The following is a 21674-nucleotide window of genomic DNA, read 5'->3' on the forward strand; positions in this document are numbered from 1 at the left end:
AGGAGATATATTTGAAGTCAGCTTTGGCCGTTTCTTTTTTTCTTTTGAAAATTTGCTAAGTGAGAATGGGACATCAGTCCGAGGGGTGCCAGTTCACCTCAAAGCTGGTGTGCGGAACTTGGCCTCGTGTTTGCTTCCAGCCAAGGCTGCTGCATCAGAAACCCTGCTCTTGCGGTGAAGGGTTGAAAGTTGAAAAAGGAGCCTGTTACGAGGCTTGTGTATACCTAGAGTGTGTGTGTGTGTCTACGCACGTGTCTTCATACACACGTGCGCCTTAGGGCGGTCAGTTCATGGGTCAAAGGGTGTTTATGGGAAAGGATGGTGGCAGGCTGGTTTTGGTTTTTCTTGGCGCCATGAGAAGCTTCACCAATTTTTCATTTGGAAACAACACTACTGCTGATAGGTGAAGAAAAACCTCCGCATCGCCCCTGCTACGCTGTTGGCTTTACCAGAGCAGCAAGCTGCCAATGGCTCAACCTTCAGCGATACCCAGCTGGGGCACGCGGAGGCTCTGATGGATACAGATGTGCAGGTTGTTTGCCCTTTGCTCTGCCCCCAGGGCCAGCTGTGGAAGCCTGGGTGCTGGCGTGGAAGCTGTAGCCTTTTGCCATCTGCCCGAACTGTTCACGCTGCACCGGTCTGGGATCGTGTGTTGTGTCAGTGAGCAATAGGCTTTGCTTCTTGCCTTAGAAAAAGCTCTTCCCCCCCCTCCCCCGCAAAAGAAGACGTCAGAGGAGACAGTGATGTTGGAGGAAGAGGAACAGCACTTCACTTGTTCACACCGTTTAAAATGCCTTAGATGGAAATAACAATTGCATTCGTTTTTTCAGTGACAACAAAAACCTTGACCCAGTGTTTGACCCTACAGGCTTTTTTTCTCTTGTTTTTGCATCTCCCAGCCAAGGAAGAGCCGAGCTGAAGCTCTGGGCTGCCTACAGGTTTTCAGGAAGCAGTGACACGTAGCTCCAGCCACTCTCCCCCCCTTTCCACATATTGTTTCTGGATTTGTCAGAGAACATGCTGAGATGAGAGGCTGCTATTTTTTTTTTTTTTTTTTTTTTTTTTTGGTCAGGTCTGATGCTGAATGGAAGCAGCTGCTTTATTTAGAATATGATGGGGAAGAAAAACACAGCTTAGGGTTAACACCCTCCTGGTGTTTAGCCATAAATATGAAATAGTGCAAGAACACCAGATACATATGGAGCGCTGTGATTGGCTGCTGCTGATGTCATACTGATGTCACTCTACCCAGATGAATGAACAGATCAGCTTTCCTTATTTGTTTGTACAAATTCTGTTTCACAGCAGCACATTTTTAGGGTTTTATTGCACTTCTCAGGTGATGGAGGACATCTAGGTCTTTTCATGAGTCTGGCAATATTTTGTCTTGCCATACATAAGTGCACCTGTGCCTGACCTCTTGGCTTTTTTTTTTTTTTTTCTTTTAACACTGCCATGTGAGCAGATGACTTTTCTCTGAATTAAATGCTAATGAAATAGGTGGGAGATTCAAGCTAGCTTTCAAGCCTCACATGCTATGGTTGCAAGTTTAGGGAACGAGAGTGTGTGTTTGGGGAGGATGGATAGCTGTGGATGAGCGGAATGGGGCAGGGGGGGAATAAAAGGTAGCTTTGTGGAAATGATCAGGTTTCCATCTACCTGTTCCTCTTAAATCTAGGTCAATGTGTGAGTACTACAGTGTTTTTGTACCCAGTGCTTGGTGTATTGTAAGATCATCAATGCATTTCAAGGTTATTTTGTTAATATATCAATAATCTATGACATGCATGTCAAATCAGTCAGTGTTTCTAATTCTCTTAAGTGGAAATAGAAATTCTAAGAAGTGATAGTCTGCTCTTAATAAAGGATGGGAAGGGCACAAAAAAAGAAAACCTCTTGAAGTTTGGGATTAGTTGGACTTTCTCACATTCTAAGGCTCTCACCCTAATCTAGCAATAACATTGTTTTTTTCTGAAAGTTGGGAAACATTATTTCCAAACAAAGCCTTTAAGTAGAATGAATTTGCTTGTATAAATAGAAATGTATTGGAAAATGGTTATTGCAATATCTTTCTTCCATTTCTTTTTAATAAAAACTCCCTGTCTATAATCCATCTCCCTCAGTTGACCAGAAGCGACTCTCAAACCGATGGGGTACCCCCTTGCATAGTTGTAGGAGCTGTATTTCTAAGGGACTAAAAAAATCATTGCTATCTCAATGGGCATTACTTCTCAGGAGTATTTTGAATGCTCTATTGTTGCGGATTCTTTTTAGGATTAGCAAAATTTTAAGCAAGCAGCTTGACTGATGCCTTAGAAACTTTCTTAGTGCTAGATCTCCTTTGCCCATATACTTCTGAATTTCAAGTAGCCAGTGACCATAAATTTGCTGATTCAAAAGGAGGTGAAAAAGTCATTACGAAATGCAATGGGCTTTTAGGGGGCATTTCTGAGTTCCAGGCTAGATCCACGTCTCCGACAGGCTGTAATTCTGGGTGAGCTGCAACTAACGCTGATCCAAACATACGTAAGAATTTCATGCACAGATTTTTGCAGGTGGTGCCTTGGACAAGTCTAGCAACCTAAATCAATATTATTGCTTATTCTGTCCAGGCGGGAAGGCGCTGCTCTGCTGTTCCTTCTGCTGCTTTTTCTTCCTCCTCCTCCTCCTCCTGCTGTTTGATCTGGTGAAAGCTGTTTCAGACTGAGCTAGCAAGGCTATCACTCACTCTCAGGATACTTAATCCCATGCAGGTGCAGTTTGAGCAGCTACAGAGGGCTTCAAGGTCATGCCGGCTACAAAACTGGGCAGAGCTGGGCTTTTGCAGATGGCCCGGGTGGAGGTGTGACAGTCAATAATGCTCCACATCTGGAGCTTCCATGCTCCTCTGTGCCATTTCCTCCTCCTCCTCCTCGCTCCCTCCGCCCCTTCATAGCCTTTCACAAGGCTTTCCTACAGCACTGCAGCAGTTCTGGGGAGCTGCAGAGGTGAATATTGCTTTGCAAGCAAGCTGTTAGGTAAGGGTTGTTTATACTTTTTATGTAAAAAATGTAGGCAACTGAAAGGAAACAGTAGACAAGTAGACATCTTTTCTTTCATTGATGTTGGTGGTCTAACCTTCAAGCCAGTTCTTTTATTTGTTTCCTCTCTCTACCCTGTGATTTTAAGCCTACTTTAAAAAAAAAAAAAAAAAAGGCAGAGTATTGCCACTGGCTGCATCTCTGCTCCAAATCCAGCCCTTCCCCTTCTGAAGGGTTGAGTTTGCCAGACTCCTCCACCTCACTCCAATCCTGGCAATCCATTCTTGCCCCATCCTTGTGTTAAAAGCTATTTATGTTTTTTCTCCGAGAGGTCCTTTCTATTATGGTGCTGTCACGGTTCTGTGAACTGTTTAAACAGCCATGTTTCCTTTACCCCCTTCCCCTGAAAAACACACCGGAGACAGCCTTCACAGGCATATCTTAGGAGAAAAGACCTGAGAGAGAGAGCTTAGGAAGTGTTGGCAAGGGAAGCAAATGAACTGTGATTAAAGCAAATCTGGGCACTGAATAAAGGATCCTTAAAACCCTTTAAGTTTTAACTTTATACATGTCTCCAAGAAAGTTGGATGGGGTTTCGGGGGAGGATTTCTAACCTCAGAGTCATTGCTGTTAAGAACTGCTGCTTCCCTTGTGGCTTCAGGCTGGATCATGGATTTCCACAATTATACTGTGAACAGGAGCACGAGCCTATATTTAGGATACAACACTTTGTGGTAAAAAGCTACATATGGCATATGAGCACCCACTTATGGGCTAAAAATACACATTGCAGCCCAGTTTGTCTTTGAATGAAGTCATGCTTAGGACTGCAGTGCTTAAGCATAGTTTGATTTCCCATCTCCCTTTCCACCCCCTTCCTATTATTATTATTACCTTTTAAAAGACTTTATTCAGTGAAAAATTGCCGACTTGGATTTTCAGCATGTGGCTCCCTCCACACTAGGCCATATGCAACTTGTACATCAATCTAGGAAGCTTTTATGTGAATTTCTTTATGGCAGGGGTTTTTGTTTATTTTCAGGCCAAAGCTACTCCTTTTTTCTCCCCAATCTCCAAACTTCTTGTATGGTAAAAAAGAAGGGGGGAAAGCACTGTAGTACAGTGCTGTCCTTAAACAATTGTATGTGTTACTGGGGGTGGAGGAGGGTAATGCTTGCTGCACTTGCCAGTTTTCATTTAGTTTTGAAATGGTCCTCAGCTAGTGACAAAATTAAAAGAAGTCCTATTCTTTCCTAGTCTTTCATTTAAAGAGGAAGGAATATTGCTGGTGGTTTGGGATATCATGTAAAATTTGATGAAAACTCTTACATTTGCCCCTCGGAAGGGGCTTTTGTGCCTCCGCCGCCCCTCCGCATGGTGGCATTGGCAGGGTTTCCTCACTGGGGATGTCCTGGTTTTGGCTGGGATAGAGTTAATTTTCATTCTAGTAGCTGGTACAGTGCTGTGTTTTGGGTTCAGTATGAGAAGAATGTTGATAACACACTGATATTTTCAGTTGTTGCTAAGTGGTGTTCATACTATGTCAAGAACTTTTCAGCTTCTGATGCCCAGCCAGCGAGAAGGCTGGAGGGGCACAAGGCGTTGGGAGGGGACACAGCCAGGACAGCTGACCCAAACTGGCCCAAGTGTGGCGTCATGCCCAGTATATAAACTGGGGGGAGCTGGCCTGGGGGTGTGGGTCACTGCTTGGGAACTAACTGGGCTTTGGTTGGTGAGTGGTGAGCAACTGCATTGTGCATCACTTGTTTTGTATATTCCAATCCTTTTATTATTATTATTATTGTCATTTTATTATTGTTACTATCATCATTATTAGTTTCTTTCTTTCTGTCCTATTAAACTGTTGTTATCTCAACCCACGAGTTTTACTTCTTTTCCTGATTATCTCCCCCATCCCACTGGGAGGGGGAGAGTGAGTGAGTGGCTGCGTGGTGCTCAGTTGCTGCCTGGGGTTAAACCACGACAGGGTCAGGAGATGGTCAGATCTTCCACGGGAGCAGGTGGGACATAGGAAAGACTAAGACATAAATTAAACTTTCTGGTTACTGTGAAGTATTGTACATTGGTGTCTTGAAGTTGCGGTGTGAACATGTATTGCATGCATTGAATCTTAATTTTTAATATATTATTGGGCAGCCCCTGTCCTTCAGAGATTTTTTTCCTTCAAGAACGCGGAAAGCAATCTCTTATATGCAGAACACTTAGGATATTAAATGAGCTATCTTACTACTTTCTTGCTTCAAAGCATCCTTGTTTAGATTCAGAGGGGGAATAATGGAATCTTAATTCCTTCAATTTGAAAATGGTAGGATTAAAAAAGAAGATACGCTGTTTGTTGGTGTTCTTCGTTCTTTCAGAGCTGCCGCCAGCAGCATCTCTCCAGCTTGATCACTCTTCAAGAGAAAGCTGCAAATGAAATATCTGCAGGCTTTCCAAAATGAAGCTAGATTAAAGGAAGAAGGTGTTTTTCTTCTCTCTCTCTCTCCCTCTTTACCCGTAAAGCAGAACGTTCTGCCTGTTCTTTGAAACACTTATTCCAGTGATAAGGACATAATTATATAGCTCCTCAGTGCTTATGTAAATGCATTCAGCAACAAATTTTGGAAACTGGACTTCTCCTCTGTCAGTCTTCATTGCCTCATGCATTTTGGTTAAACTAGAGATGTTTTTAACTTTGCTTTTCAAAAAAAGCAGGGGCGGAAAGCTTCTGTTTTTCACTAACAATATCACGTAACAATGAAGCTGATAGATTTCAAAAAATTTTTACTGGAGAGGCAGGGGAAAAGATCTACCAAAACACTGTGGCAATATTGGGGCAGAGGGCACACTCAATTGTATATATGGATTTTTTGAGGTTAGAACAGAAGTTTCCAGGCACGCTCGGGGTGTGGATTTTGGGCGGTATAGGCAAGTGCATTTGTTCTGCTTTTTGCAAGGCTGGGTGAGCAGACCTCGTTCCTACGCAGGCCTGGGGCTGGTCGCATGCAGCCCCCAGACCTGTACGTTGAGACAGCAGCTCCTGGCTGTCTGCTGGAGAACAAAAGTGAAGTGAGGTTCTTGCTCTGCCTGTACGTTTGGAGTAGCTTAGGTACCATATTTTGGGAATTTGTTGGTTAGAAGAAAACAGAGGAAGGGAAATATTTAAACTTTGAATTTGAATTCAGTTTTTCCAGAGTTATCTGGTGCTTTTCCCCAGCATTTAGATACGTTGCAACTTTCCAAAAGCTTTCTGTGTATCTCTTCCTGCTTTTGAGACCAGCTTTAAGTATCCATTCTGAGGCTCCAGGGATCTCTTGGCATGGCTGTTTCCAGCTCGTCGTTTACTGCAGTGCCAAGTTATCCCCAGGTACCCCGTCTTGTTTGCTTGAATTGCACTTTGTTCATTTCTTTTCTGGATTCATATTCAGAGTGAGATGAAAATTCCCTACCCCAGTCAAATTTTGGCAGCTGATCATCTTATTTAAAGTGCTTCCATATTTCTGGAAGAGATGCCATTTTGTGGACAGTAAATTGTGGATATGTAATGCCAGAATACCTGTTTTGGAGAAGTATATATCACCACATAGAAAAATAAACCTACTTCAGTTATGAACTTCAGGTTGTGACATAAGAAGGTTTTGCTAAGAAAAACCATCTCAACTTCTAATGCTGTTATAGTCAGTGTGAGTCAGCTTGCAGAATTATATGCTCTGTTACACGAACACATTCAAACTGTCCGTAGTACCAAGGGGTCTAAAACGTCCTTTAAAGTTGAATTTAGATTTGAGTTTTTGTAACTTCTTGGAGGTTGTCAAAAACAATGGAAAAATCAATGTTCAGCTCATTGGTGAACTGAGTTGACAAGGGAGTTTGAAATCCAATGCCATCTGTTTTACTAGATCCTGCCGTAAAACAACATCAACAGACTGTGTCAATCTCGAAGCGCTGCTTGATATATTTTTAGTTGCCACAGAACAATCCATTCTTGAATCCTTCTATCTGTATTTCCTGGGAAATACATTCTCATCCAAGACAAAGGAAAATGTTACACATGGAACAAAACTATGCTGGGATGTGATAGATCTTTGAATCTGAAAGCATAATATTTTTGGGGATGTGATAGTATATCAAAGAGAAAATTAATTATGTAGTGATTTTTCCTAACACCTGGAGCTCATGCTGTTGCTACTTCTGCTGCTGGCTAGCTGTTGTTTTTCATAAATCACTCTGTAGGAAAAAAATTAAATCCAGTGAAATGATGGAAAAAAGAAGTCATGGCTAGGAAGGAGGAAAGCAACATCTAAATGTTTAACTACCACCCAACAAGTTCAGAATCTTCAGGAATTTCCATTTTCCTTGGCTTGTTTCCTTGGCTTACAGCTTGGGAAAGAAACCTGCCTAGATATCTGGGGTTGAAAAATAATAATCTCAGCCTATGTTCTGGATACCTTAAAAAAAACCCCAAACCACCCCCCCCCCCCCCGCCAAAACCCGAAACCAAACCCAACCCAAATTAAAAAAAACTCAAAAAACCCTAATAAATGAATTAAACCAGAAATGTCTCCAATCATGTGCTTTATGATTTAATCTCTGACTTTAATGAAGGCCTTTTATCCATTCCAGGGACTTTCATTGATGCATGCAAATGAGGCCATTCAGCGAGGTCTGTGATCAGGGTATTCTCCTTCCATTATATTTTGACCCTGCCAACTCTCATATTGGCATTTGGTTTGCACATACAGGTTCTGGGGAGCTATTGTTTGTAGCACCTTTTTGGACCAATGGTGGGGGATCAAAAAGGACAAGAGGGATCTTAATTCCTAAACAGATGCCTCTTTCAGCCAGATTCATGAGATGTGAAGTAAGCGGCAGCATTATTTTGTATAGATTTTATTTTTTTCCAACTTGGAGACCACAGAGTTTACGTGAGCAGGAGTGCTGTCAGCTTTTACACCCATAATAGCCACTATTTACAAATGATTTTTGCATGCTGTGCTATTTGACTTCTGAAAGTGCTGAAGAATCAAGGTCTAAGAAAGTAACAAAATAAAGCTTCTAATACCATGTTTGTTTCTCTGCTTGGGTTTTTCAGCAGGCATTGATTTATTTACTAGGATAGTAGTGGTGCCTCTAATGCGTTTTTGCTTCAGTGCTGATTGGGAGATTACTTGTTCTTGTTTTCAAGTATCTTTCAAGGAAAGTAAATGCAAACATCAAGGACCGCGATAGCTTTTCTAAGAGGTTCCTCTGTTGTCATCTTTTCGGTGACATTTTCTGCAATTAGATGTATTATTTGACTTTGATCACTACCAAAGAATGTAAAGGATGATCCTTGATTTTACCATGTGTATTGTTGGTCCCTGGGAGAGTACCACTGTAAATGCATTCATTTATTTCAGTGATTTAAGCGTAGTCTTTGCCTGTATATAGAAAGAAAATGCTCGCAAATGTCTCTTGTAGTGGAGCATGGGAGTTTTTTTAAATTTGTTATGCTTGAGAGTGAGGAGGGAATGTTATGATTGTCACTCCCTGCTGCTACAATAAACACCTGGACTTATCAAAGCATTTGTTCTAATCAGCAGGAGATGTTTATCTATGAAAAAGTTCTCTTGTCTTATGTATTGTGAATGAATTATATATCTCTACCATGTGTGTAGGAAACACTGTTCTTTTCCACTGCCTGAGATAAATGCCCTGCGCTTCACCCCCAGGTTCCTGTGTAGGGATTATTCTGTGGTCATGTGGGAGACAAGTCAGAAAAAAGATATTAGTTTGGCGTTCCTTGTGGACCGACTCCTTTCCTTTCTGTCTTTATGTTGCATTAAATTTGTAACCTTATGCTAAACAGTGAAATTCTTCATGCTGGTATAAAACAGCATCCCTCCATCATTCCAATGTATTTCCTACCGATGCATGCTGTTCCATGAAGTTAGTTTTGTAGAAATGTTGAGATAAGGGAATTGGATTCTTTAGAGCAAGGCCACTGTAAGATGATATGAAACACAGTTAAGCTATATTAATATAATTGCTGTCTTCATAAAACATGTATTAGGTGTGATTAGAAAAAACTAAATGAGTAAAATCTAATATATTACATTTCTATTTGCAGTCATTGCAGTTATATATTAGTTTCACTAATCGTAAACTGAGAGCTTTAATTTTTGACGGGAAACCCCCTCATCTTAAACCCTACACCTTTCTGCTTTTCTTGCATTTCTAATAGGAGATCCCCAGTGGTTACTTAGAATTGTCTTGAAATTTGTGTCAGCCTTCCTTACCTGCCTGCCCTCCTTACTCTTCACACGTTGTGTTCCCTGGTGCGATGTTGCTCATATGATCCTCCTGAGTCGTCTTTTCTCCAGGCTGAACAGTCCCAGCTCTCCTGGTGTCTCCTCATATCATGGAGGTGCCTGGGATTATTCCTGCCCAGGGGCAGGACTTGGCATTGCCCTTTGAACTGCATGAGACTCCTGTCACCCTGTTCTCCAGCCTGCTGAGATCCCTCTGAAATCTTTTCCAGGATTACTTGCTTCATCACCTTCCCAGGGATCAAAGTGGGGGCTGACTGACCTGTAGCTGCCCAGAACATTCTTGCCCTTCTTGAAGTGGCATTTATTTCCTTCTGGTCCTTGAGAACCTCTCCCAGTTGTCGTGACCTTTCATAGATTATTGAGACAGCCTCAAAACGGCATTGATCACCTCCCTCACCACTTTTGGGTACATCTCATGGGCCCCAAGGGCTTGACTATGTAGAGTTTGTTTAAATCCCGAGTCTCTGCTCACGTGAAACTTAGCCTACTGGTGAGATGTGTGCTGCTGTCTTCTAAAACAATTCCTTGGTGCAAGCTTCTCTTTGGTGTGCATGCTCGTATGCTTGCCTGGGAATTTCTTTTTCCTTTGTTATATATCTTTCAGCTTTCCTTCACTTATGCAACAGAGGACCATTATTTCCTTGGGAATTTCTTTAGCCTATTTAATAAAGGTGTGGGTAAACTTATATACCTGTTGGACTTTTCCAAAGAGACTATGGCACCTCCTAAAAGGGTCTGTGGAAACCGTGTTAGAACATGCCCCAACTCTCTTTTGGTCTGAACACTTTGGATTTCCTTTCTGTGCAAGCCAGGTCAGGCAGGTCTAAGGTTTGGGGAACTGATGTGTGCGTGGGGCTCGACCAGCCAGAGGGTTGGACTGCAGGTGCGGTGGGTGTGCAGACCCTGAAAATCAAATTGCTCTTGGTTCCCTGGTTTGGAGGTAAACTGTAATTACAGTTTGTCCATCTACACTGTTATTCCCCCTCTTTTTTTTTTTTTTTTTTTGGGGGGGGGGCATTAGGTGTAGAGGGTCTAGGGGATGGTGCAAAAAATGCCTTAATACCTACAGGCGGTGGACCTTGATTATTGTGGAATGAAAACCATGTGCTGTTGTGTAGCGAAGTGCAATATGTTACTGTTTCTCCGGGAGCCTGAATTACCTCTTTCAAATTATACCAGCTTGATAAGCAGAGGCAGTGCCTCATGGGAGATGGAAGTTTTTCCTGGGGAGTCTCCCTCTGAGGGGAGAAAGGACTTGAAAATCCAAACTGCCATTTTTGTGAGGTTTGCTGGGAATGCTCTCGGCTTTTGAATGCTCTTTATTACCAAGAAGATCCCACAGCGCTTCCTGCATACCAGAATGATTTTGTTGGAAGCCCAATAGTCTGTTGTAAAACGGTTCAGGAGGGTAGCTCTTTTAAAAGCCTGCACCAGACTCAACCTGCAGAAAGATGATGAAGAGTACTTCAGCCATGTGCCACAGATTATGTTGTGAGAAGATATACTCCACTGAATTGGTTATTAAAGTGCACGGCATCAAGTGCTAGCTACTCCTTACATAAGAGATTTTGTACGTAGTTATTAGGCTTCATTACCTGGGTTTTAAGTAGATGTGTAGGGTGTTTGGATCAGTTGTCACCGTCTAAGAACAACTCTTAAATGAAGGCAAGCAATTTGTGTTTAATGTAGTAGAAAAAGGGGGAGCCAGTAGGAGGACTGGCAGGATGAAATAGGGGGAATGTGCTTGAGGCAGTAATCCAGAAAGGTGATTTTTGCATTTGCATTTTGAATGGATTTCAGGGGGCAAGATTGCTTCTGTCACGGCCAGAAGGAAGGAGATAATCTCGCATCTCGGCAACAATAATGGGGGCCTAGATGAGCGTTTTGGTTTTATGAATAGAAAGGGAAGGCAAGGCACTAAAGATGTTAAAGCAGGCAGGATTTTGAGCCGGTCCTGGGTGCGTGGAGGTGGGCAGAGGACAAAGCCAAAGGTGACACCCTGGCATCACAAGAAAAAGTGATTGAAAGAGGAGAAGGTGAAGGGCAGCTGCACGTTCCCCTTTGGAGCAGGGTGCGTTTTGGTTGACCTGAAGGAAGTTCCCTTGAGGAATTCAGCATTCAGATGTCTCTAACTCGACGTTGTTTGTAGTATTGTGTTATATTGTTGTCTTAATTCTGCAGTATGTTTACAAACTGAGATTTGCAACTTGCTGCAGCTGTGGCCCATGGGAGTGTAGCTCGCTCTTTCTTTGTAGAATAGGATGCTGATCAGAGTACACCTTTGGTGAAGCATTGTGTTTCATCTCCCTGGTAAGGGAAATGGTGTGTATGAAATTCTCACATACTAGAGTGGAGCCTATGCTGTGGAGAGAAAAAAAAAAAAAAAAAGGCTGCTACTTAATAAAAGCATGAGCTTCCAAATGCAAACTTTTTGGGTTCTGGTTAAAATAGTGTTTGTTTGGGGTTTTTTTTTTTGATGTCTAAAAGAAAAACTGAAAATTTTCATAGAAAGCAAATGTATTTTGTGAAAAGCATTGCTTACAAAGCAGCTCAGTTTTCTGTTAAAGAGAGTAAAAGTCTTTTTCTGCTCATCCTCTTTTAATCTCTATTCCCTGTTTGTTTTCACCATTCGTAGACTGGCAAGGAAGCTACTGGTGTCTTATGGATTTTCCATGCTACTATTTCTATTTCCGCTATGAGAAATCAGCCTTTAAAGCAGTGTAACAAAAGATCTTTTTGCAGTGTTTTTGGTGGGCTGCAAAGAAGTTGGAACCAATAGAGAAAACAAAGATCAGAACAGCCATTTTTCTCATAAAGTTCATGACAAGTAGGAAATGGAATAGAAATTGTGTGTTATAAAAGGCTTTTCACTGTTGCAGTTATGATAAGCCCTGGACAAACACGTGGTAAAGATGATGCCTCTGAAGGAACATTTCCACTAAAGCTGGTTCTCATTTTGGGAAGGATGCTTACATTGATATAGCTTTATATCTGAAGATGTATGTTCATTATTAAAATTTTTTCCTGAAAATACTTTTGGTTTATTAAAAGGAAATATTTTCAAGTAATATACTTAATCATTTTACCTGCTGTCTTACCTTTTCCCCATCAGGCAGCTTGGATTAAGAAATTCAACTGGTTTTGCTTTATGGCTTTTTTTCCTGCCCTCACAGAACAGTGGTCTTTTGTTTGGGCTCTTAGCACTTCAGGTGAAAGATTTTAAATTCCTGCAAACCTGTCCTTCCACTTATTGAAGCGGTTTGTGAAAATATTACTTTTCACAGTAAGATTTTTATAATTACAGTGTATTTGCTTTCTCTGTTTTCTCCCTGCTTTCTCAAAGTACTCATTTCTTCTGTAGGGGAATGCTTTCAGTGATAGATGTGCTGGGTTTTTTGTGTGGTAACAGGTCTTTGATCACCTTGACTGCATGAGGAGCAGCTACAGCAGCACGTAGCCCAGGGCTGAAATCTGTATGTATCATGCCTGCTGTATTTTTTCCTGTTTTGAGCTTAGTTTGGGCCTGTGAACTAGCAGAAAATCTGGGTGCCATCTGGACTTGCTCTCTCTGCTCCGGAGAGGTCTGGGAGGCTGGGAATTCTGCATCACTCCTAGAGGGAGTGTTGGCTTGCTTTTTTTTTTTTTTTTAATTGCACTGTGGGACAACTCCAAGTTTTTCCCAGGATTGTGAAAGCACACAGTCTGCCTTTCCCAAATCTTTTGAGGTTGCCTTTTTTTTCCTGAGGAAGGCCATGAAAATCACTGCATAATGAGCTTGGCTAAAACATTAATGTCAGATGTGACTTGAATAAACCCTGGAGGTAACCTCACATGAAGCCTACTTATTTACTTAAACTAAACGAATAATTAGTAAAATGATAAGTTGATTTCACTGAGGTTTTCTGATCAGTTGAAAATGTTTGTTTATTTCTGGAATGATAACGAATAATTGCAGAGAATCATTCTGATCACAAATACAAGGACAGAGCATATAGAAAAGAGACAGTGTCCAAGTATGTAATTATTGGAGGGGAAAAAAAAAAATTAAACAAACCCAATATTCACCTTTTCCTGAGTGTTTGCTTTGGATTCAGGGTTGCAGTAGATCCTGTTGTCTGTGTATGTCAACGGATTCAGTGTCGCAAGGAATATGCTAAATACTTATCCTTGCTTTACCCAATACAGCTGAGGACTTCACTTCCTTGAGAAAATGGTGATAGAATTGTGTCCCTGTTCTATTGAAAGAAATCAGCATTTGTCATTTACATATGGAGATATTGTTATTCCAGACACTTTCAACCGTATCCATTTTCTGCAGAAGACAAGAGTAGCAGAGATGAAATGCTTTGATTGAGAAAGCAGGACAGGGAAGACTATGCCTTGCCTCTCCTTTCTCCTCCTCTCATGCCCTCCCCAAAGTACCACAAATTAATGAATGTGTATTGGTTATCTGCTTGCAGAAACAGCGTTGATATGAAGCACTTAGGTTTTACTGTAAGTTAAATTAAGTGTGGGTAGCAGTGGGTAAACTGCAGACTTCATTGTGCTACCATATTACCATAAATGCCTTGTGTTCCATGGATTTACAGTGGATTTTTAACTGATGACCCCCTCGTGATAATCTGAGTGACAAAAAAGCAAATTACATTTCTATTGCTAAGAACAAAGCGGGAGAATTCCTGCCTCACCCTTACTGAATATGGTTTGTTTTGCTTTCCCCTGAAGCTGGGGCATGGAGATGATCACAGCTTGGAGCAGCTGCCCTCTGGTAATGCCATTGCTGCTGCTTCTTACTCAAATTGGGAGCAGAGGTTGCAGGCCTAAATTTCCTATTTGGTGAAAATTCAGCAAAAATAGTTTTGGAAATAACCCTATAGAAATATTTCATGCAGTCAAGGTACTTACGCTAGCCTTTTGATACTACGTTTGACTCTTAGAATGTTCAAAATGTGGTAATTATGTCTGGTGCTAAATTTTAATGACATTAGAGGTCTGGAAGAGAACTGTTCAAGTGTCCGCTTCCAGTGTGCTAATGGAACACACTCAGTCTGGTATGATAATCTTATCATATTGATGTGTCAAACTGATGGCTGAAGGTTTTCCTGTAATCTGAAGGGTTGTGTTTGGTTTTTTTTAATACATATTTTTAAGAGATCGTTCTGTCTTTTCAAACATCTGACACTGTCTTTTAGCAGGACAGCACCGCTGGCTTCCTTTGCAGCAGAAAACCTTTGCACGTTGCCACCATTAACATATTCCACTGAGCAAGGCAGCAAGCGTTAAGATGTGATCTGCTAATATGCTCAGGCAGAAGGCTCTTCCATACATAGAATACTAATTGTCAAAATGAAAGCCAGTGGTTTTTGCTTCCTATTTCTTAACACAATCTTTTGTGACCCTGACCGTGGAATTATATCCAAAGGAGAGATGTCTCAATTTGTCATTGAGGTAGCTTTGGCGATGGGGGTTGATGCAGCAGTCACGAGGGAAAAGCAAGCATGCTGTAGCATGCAAGTTCATTTGATAAGTTTTAAGTGATGACTTTTAGTGATCCACCAGCTTTTTACTAAGACTTGTAATGTTTTGCAATGTTGTAGTTTACATCAGCTTTCTTCCCTACTAAGACCTGAGGTGGAAGAGTTGTCTATTTGCCAATATCTCGTTTTCTTTGGAGACTCTTGCCTAAAATTGTGTTGGTTTTTTTTTTTTTTTTCTGGTGTGTCCCATCCCATCCCTTCCCCAGCCCCCCCCCCCCCCCCCCTTGCTGCAGGCCATGGAGGGGTACTAACATTTTCAAGTATTCAAAGCTATTAATATGGGGTTGATGAGGCATTAATAAAGGTAAATATTGCTATCATCTGATGATAAGCTAGCAATATGATAAAAAGGAATAGATCAGCCAAGCTTCCTCTGGCTGCTATTTTTAGGACTTGAATTTTCATCTGCTTTAAAAACTTCTGTTGTTGCTCTGATTTTTATTGTTTGACTTGCAAGTTTATGCTGTTGCCTGTTTAGCTCGCATGCCCATGAGTTATTTTCTCTTCCTTCACATTCTTCAGGTGCTTAAAGACAGAGTGAGTCAGTGTTTTGCAGGTGAAGGTTTAGACAAGTTATGGATAAAATAATAATAAAGTCTCTGTTGAGATTTTTATCTCAGCACAGCAGAGGCAGATGGTTGAAAGACAAAGATGAATCTGGGTGGTCTTGATGTCAGAGACTGCCATGAGGATGGATGTTCACAGCTGGGGGATAGGGAGAGAAAAAAGACCCTGAAATTCTGAAATAAGTGTATTAGCCTTAGTTTTGCTGTGCAAGAAACCTATCTTATTTGAAAAGTAATCCAACTAGCTATTTTAGCATTGCTTATCTTAAAAGCAGCAGCAGGTAGCAGTAACGTAGTCAGGAGTACCTCGCTTACTGTGGGAGTAGAAAAACTGTGATGCAAGCGTAAAGACCTGCTGGAAGTTAAGCCACATCACTCCTCCTATACATTTATTTGTTTTTAACAAATTGGGTCTTTAACAAATGAGATTTGGAGTATTTCAGTGATATGGAGAAGTTTATGGAAAAGTGCATTACTAGACCTGTAACCGAAGTGATTTCATAGTTTATTTTTAGGCACTTTGGATTGAAGCTTGGTAATTGAGGGCGGGGGTGGGAAGGGAAGGTTTGCTTGGAGTTGGGTTAAGCCAAGGTTATCTGTATTTGCCTCAAGCCTGGAAGAGTTGGCAGGAGAATTGACTAAACTTTGTGAACTTGCATAGGCCTGGCCCTTACACTCACACACACGCACACACACATACACACGTCCTTGAACGCTTTCTCAGCCTTCCACTCCAGCCAACTTCTCTAACAAACATACCGCAATCCTTATTAAATACTTTTTGGCCTAAAAATCCTGCTCCCTCCTCCTCTTTAACTTTCCCATCCACCCTCTGTATGCTCCCACTGCGGGGAAGGGTGAGTGCCGTTTTCTCTTATCTCCTTGGCTGTGAGGGTAGTTTCACAACCACTCCGTGTTTCAGTTTTTCACCTACCACAGACTTAATGTATTAAAGTGGGCCAAATCTGGCACTCCTTATCCCAGACAAAGGTTTTATTGAAGTCTTTGGGAACTGTGCCTGGGACTCGGTGAGATTGCAGGCAGTGGTATTTAAAAGAGGTTTCCACAGTCACTTGATTTGATTGAAGTAACTTTTTTTTTTCCAGTGGAGGTAGCTTAATCAAGACAGCGCTTTCAAGTCTGAAATAGTCTCTTATGAAGTTACCTGGGAAGAGGTTTGAAATATTTCACTTAATATTTTCATGTCGCAGCGCATCAGTTCCCAGCCATTTCCCCTCTTTACCTTCTGTTTGAAGGCAAACCCAAACAGAGATGCCATTTATTTTACCTTCCCCCTTCAAGGTTAGGGCTGGACAGTCTCGGAAGGGGTAGTGACAAGACAAACCGGTACCCTTCTGAAAGGAGAAGTTATGACAGCTTGTTATCGGGTACAACTGATTGTCTGCAAGCGATGTGATGTGATGAAAGAAACAGCCTGGCCGATACTCTGCTTTTGCAGCACTAATAAAAGACATAAGGGTGGGAGGGGGGGGATTCAATCCCCCCTTGCATGCACACACATACACGTGCAATGTCTCGCTCTGTGATTGATAAAACAGTAGCAGGGTAAAATTTTTTTTTTTTTTTTTTTTGGCGGGGGGAGTTTATGCAGTTGCTGATCCACTGGAGGCAAAATAGTATCAGGACGAATTGCCAATGAAGAAGGAATTGGTCTGTGGAGTTAGCACCGATAGTCCTGCCTGGATTTGGGCAGGCAATATCTCCTGGCCATAGAGCATCAAGTCTGCTAGAAAACCCGTAGCTGGGAGTCAACATATTACCTGTAGAGCTTTTCTATATTTATGGTAAAAAAAGTGATAGATGTATTTCTCTTAAGACTTCAAAGGAAGAAAACGAAAGGGAAAAAGTTCAACCCTGTCAAAACCCACCAACAAACCAACATGTCAGCTCCTGAACAGGGTGTGCAGTGTGTCCTGCGCAGGGAGGTGCTGTTGTAACCAAGCAAAATTTAGAGAATTGAGGTATAGCAGATACACTGGTTTCCCATTAAGCAGTTAAAAGAGAATATTAAAATAAAGCCTTCTCTAAGAGAGAAAGAAACTGGGAAATAGTGCCTCCGCTGACAAGACACTCATTTCTGTCTGAGGCATCGTTCATTATAAGGTTATAGGAAAGGCCATGCTAGTGGCGTGTTCTTTTACTCTCTGCTTTTTCACTGATGCTGATGTGCCAAGTGTCTTTGTGAGAGCCTTGAGCTCAGGTCAGAGCTGCAGATCTGGCCCTCCGGATCTGTTCTGACTTGGGGATTGCAGCAGGAGATTTATTTATCTAGGGTGGAAGCTCCTTTTTTCTCAGCCTCGAAGGCAATCTAAAGATCTGGTGTACTACTTGTAGCTGGAGAGAAGCTGGAGAGCAAATTACTTCTTGTTGGACTGTGGTGAAGCCACGAATTCGTCTAGCATTTAGTGAAAGGATTTTGTGGTGGGAGGAGGTGGAGGCAGAAGCTGAGGATTCAGCCCAGTGAAGAGGCCACAACATTGCAGCTGTGGCAGGTCGGTGTAATGGCTTCTGTAATTTACTGGTGCCGTATGCGTGTGTCTTTTCCACTGAGCTTAAAAAAGGTTTGCCTCTAACTACTGGGTCTCCCAGAAGAAACCACTTTAGTACTTCTTGTTGTTTTTTCCTGTGGAAACCTTGGTGAGCCTCACTGTCTTGTTTGCTGACTCCACCAGTCCTCTTGGCATCGCCGCCTTGTCTCCGGCTCCTCGGTCACTAGTTCCCGGTAGCGCCTGGCCTCGCGACTCGTGCAATGGATGTATGACTAGAACAGCGTTCTTGGCCACTGACGTGTCTTTAACTGAAGTTCATGAAGGTCCATTGAATAAAGTTACCAGAACTATACCATAAAAATGTACTCTTTTATTTTGTTTTACATAGAGACACATTTTAATTCTTGAGGCATGTCTGGACATAAGTGTTGGCTTATTTATTTATTTATTTAACTAATGGGTCTTTCCATACTGTGTACCTGTAAGAAGGAGCTGGGGCAAATGCCTAATAGCACAATAAGGAAAAATAAACCTCTTGAGTTAGGATGAGCTATATTTTTTTGAAACAATCATATCTATGTCTTTTGGAGTTTAATCTGTGCCAAGACTTCTGTTTGTGGTTTCCTCGTGTACTTGCATTGTGCCATTTCATCTCCACAGAAGTTTTTTTTTGCTGTGTTCAACTTTGTTTCTGTTCTGTTACATTTTTCCTTTTTTCCTACGTGAAAGCAAAGCTTCTGGTTTGATTTCTTTTGTATTTTTTCAATGTTGGAAATGGAGCTGAATGTGTTGGGCTAGTGGTTGAGTTTCTGTTGCTCAGCTCTTTTTTATGACATTCGTTTTTTACAGTGTAATTTCTACAACAATTAACATTCCTCCAGGCTGAGAATAGCTCTAATGGAAGCCTGTCTGTGAGCTGAGAGAGCAGCAGAAGTGCTCTGGGAGTAGAAAGCTTAAACAGTGAGGTTAAACAGGTCAAATGAGAAGAAACAGTCAGTTGAAAGAAGTGAATAGTAGAGGGGATTAGAAGAAGGGATGAAGCTTAATGGCCAGGTTTTGCAGTGAGGTTGTTACTTACGTGTAGGTAAATTCTCTTCGTTTTGGCATCAATATTCAGAAGTTTGGATTTGTCTCTGAAGCTCAAAATGTTATTTTGTAGAAATACAAAAAGTCTGATTTCTTGCCTATTATCTCTCCCACATACCTCTGACTTGGTGAGACTCTACCATTCTCCCTAGAGGTAGTTCTTTTCAAACTTCCGTTCATTGCAGAAGAAAATACCTTCAGTTGCGAAAGACGGGTAATGGTTTGCAATCTGCCTGTTGCTTTCTCACAGGTGCACACAAACTTGGTTTCAATAGTAAGACACCACAAATGTTATCAGCTTGTTTTTCCTTTGCCATGTACGAGCAGAGTCCAAGATCAGATAGAGGAAACATCACGTTGTCCTGTGGTTGTATCTGAAATATTTTTGAATCTTGACTTCATGGGTTAGTTGTCTTTATCTACTGAGGCAGATTTCTTGTCTGTAATGGTGAAACCAATTTTTCCATCATGCATTAGTACAAATGAACGCTATGGAAGATCCCTACGACTCTGAGAATTGTTCTGCTGTCCGTGGCTTGAAAAAAATGGCAATAAGCAGTGGATTCCAGGAAAGAGCAAAGTTGAAATGTGTATTACATTGATTTCTTTTATTCTTTGTAGGTGACTTCCCCACATGTAAATGTAACAGAGCAGACAGAGTATAAATGTGTGCTGTGTGAGACAAGAGTGAGAACTAGAGGGTGCAGGCTGGATGGGATTCTTTGGTTTCCCTCTGAGAGAAGCTCTGTTGAGTCCGGTGAAAGTTTCGCACAGGATGTCAGGGGTTGTTGCTACAGATCACTGTCAGTGGGATGTAATGTTATTTCTTTTCTCTAGTGAGCAGGAGCAAGAATCGGTTTCTTTTCTAAAATGTATTGAACTTTTGCTGATTTGTGATTCTATGCTAATGGTTTTCCATTTTGTGCAGAAACATCTTTCCTTGTCTTGTTATGGTTAATGATAATAAGTAATGAGGAAATGGCTTCATAGGTGATAAAGGACATTACGAAAGTCCTGCTGTGAGTTAACTGTAAGCTAAATTGTGTTCAAATCATCAGCTTTGTGCACAACTCTCCTGCTGTGTTTCATCCTTCCTTCCTCCATTCTCTGCTTTCTGATAGGCTTTGCAGCCTGGTCTTTGCCAAGAAAGCGTAAAGCATTGGAAGGAAAATGGGAGTTAATTGTATTTAATGGCGGGTCAGGAAGGGGGGAAGGGAGATAAGGTTTTAATATCAAGAGCCAGCGTTGATTCTGAATACACACATGCTTTTAAGCTCGTTTCATTAAAATGATTTCAAAAGCAACTCCTTCAGAAATATTGGTCATCTTGGCAAAGTACCATGATGCTTTTTTTTTTTTTTTTTTTTTTTTGAAGTGTGAACTCTGGAGGAGCTAACACTGGGCCCATTAAAAAAACCCTTTCTTTCCCCTTCCTTGTATCTCTCTTCTCCCTTCACCCTTTAAATAACCGACCGATAAGCAAAAACCTCAGAACTAGCTATTCCTGCCTTGGTGGTTGGAGTAGCTTTTCCTGCTGTAGTATATGTTAAGCTCTGCCTGTGCTGACTTCTGAGGAGGACATCTCTTGCGGATCTTCATCTCTCCTGGTGCCCAGGACCGGTGGTGCTCATCTGCTCCCTTGGCCTTTCGGCGAGGCCGGGGTGCTGCGGTCTGGCCCCCGTGCAGTGTCGGGACTCGCACTCCCAAACCACAGATACGTATATCTAGTGGCGTGGCGGGGTTTGCAAGGAAAGGTTTACGGAGAATTTAGGACCAGTCTCCCCAGCACCTTCTTGCTTCAGAGCTCGATTCACGTCTGCAGCACCTTGCATCTGGCAAACTGGGGGTGTCTGTCCCTAAAACCCCCCGGTTGTGTTCTCCCCGGACTGGTTTGGGCAGCTGCCTGCTGCAGACCCAAGAGCTGGTGCAGGCTTTCCAAGCCAGGGAGGTGAGGTCCCTCCTCAGCTTGCCAGGGAAGCTGGTGGGAACCAGAGCATTAGGGTCTGTTTTATCTCACCAGCTATTTGGATCCGTTATGTTTTCGTGAAACATTTTTGTTCGGCTGACAAGGATTCTATTTTTTTTTTTTTGATGAATGAGATTCTTGTCAGAAAATACCAGTCAGAGTTGGCAAAGGAGTTAAATAGAAATATATTGTTATAATAATACCAGAGAAAATTTCCAAGCATGATCTGAATGCAAGTCTTGATTTCTTTTGCTATGGGTCAGAGGAGTGTAAACTGCCCCGTTCATCTGTGTGGTGCTGGATTCTGAGACAGAAATGCTTGGTATTTAATATTTGGTATTTTATTTTAACTACTTCTGTGCTGAGAAGTAATGCAGATCCAAATAGCGTCCATTTTTTTTTAATAATGTAGTGGCTGGTCCAGCCTCAGAATTTACAAGGCTCTTGGCAGTGACGAGCAGCGAGCTTTTACCTCTGGCAATTGCTCTAGCCGTGCAACTTACAGCAGAAGGTGAGATTCAGGATGGCATAGGTTAAGTAGAATTTGATATATCAAGTAATGCAAGAGGCATTGTAGAGAATTTGTTTCAATTGTCATGATTTTCAATGAGAAGAAAATGAAATTTACTTAGTTTTTAGGTCTACGGTGGACAAGGCTGGAGGCTTAGTATCCTGAGA

At 41.8% G+C, this 21674-nt stretch overlaps 1 long non-coding RNA gene across 1 annotated transcript in view; it reads left to right on the top strand.

Moving 5' to 3' along the window:
* The window catches only part of LOC138690270 (uncharacterized), a 161720-nt gene that overhangs the window by 105939 nt on the left and 34107 nt on the right, over nucleotides 1–21674 (top strand). The gene's annotated exons all lie outside the window — the stretch shown is intronic.

The sequence above is a fragment of the Haliaeetus albicilla genome, chromosome 21 (genome assembly GCF_947461875.1).
Source record: "Haliaeetus albicilla chromosome 21, bHalAlb1.1, whole genome shotgun sequence".
Taxonomy (NCBI): domain Eukaryota; kingdom Metazoa; phylum Chordata; class Aves; order Accipitriformes; family Accipitridae; genus Haliaeetus; species Haliaeetus albicilla.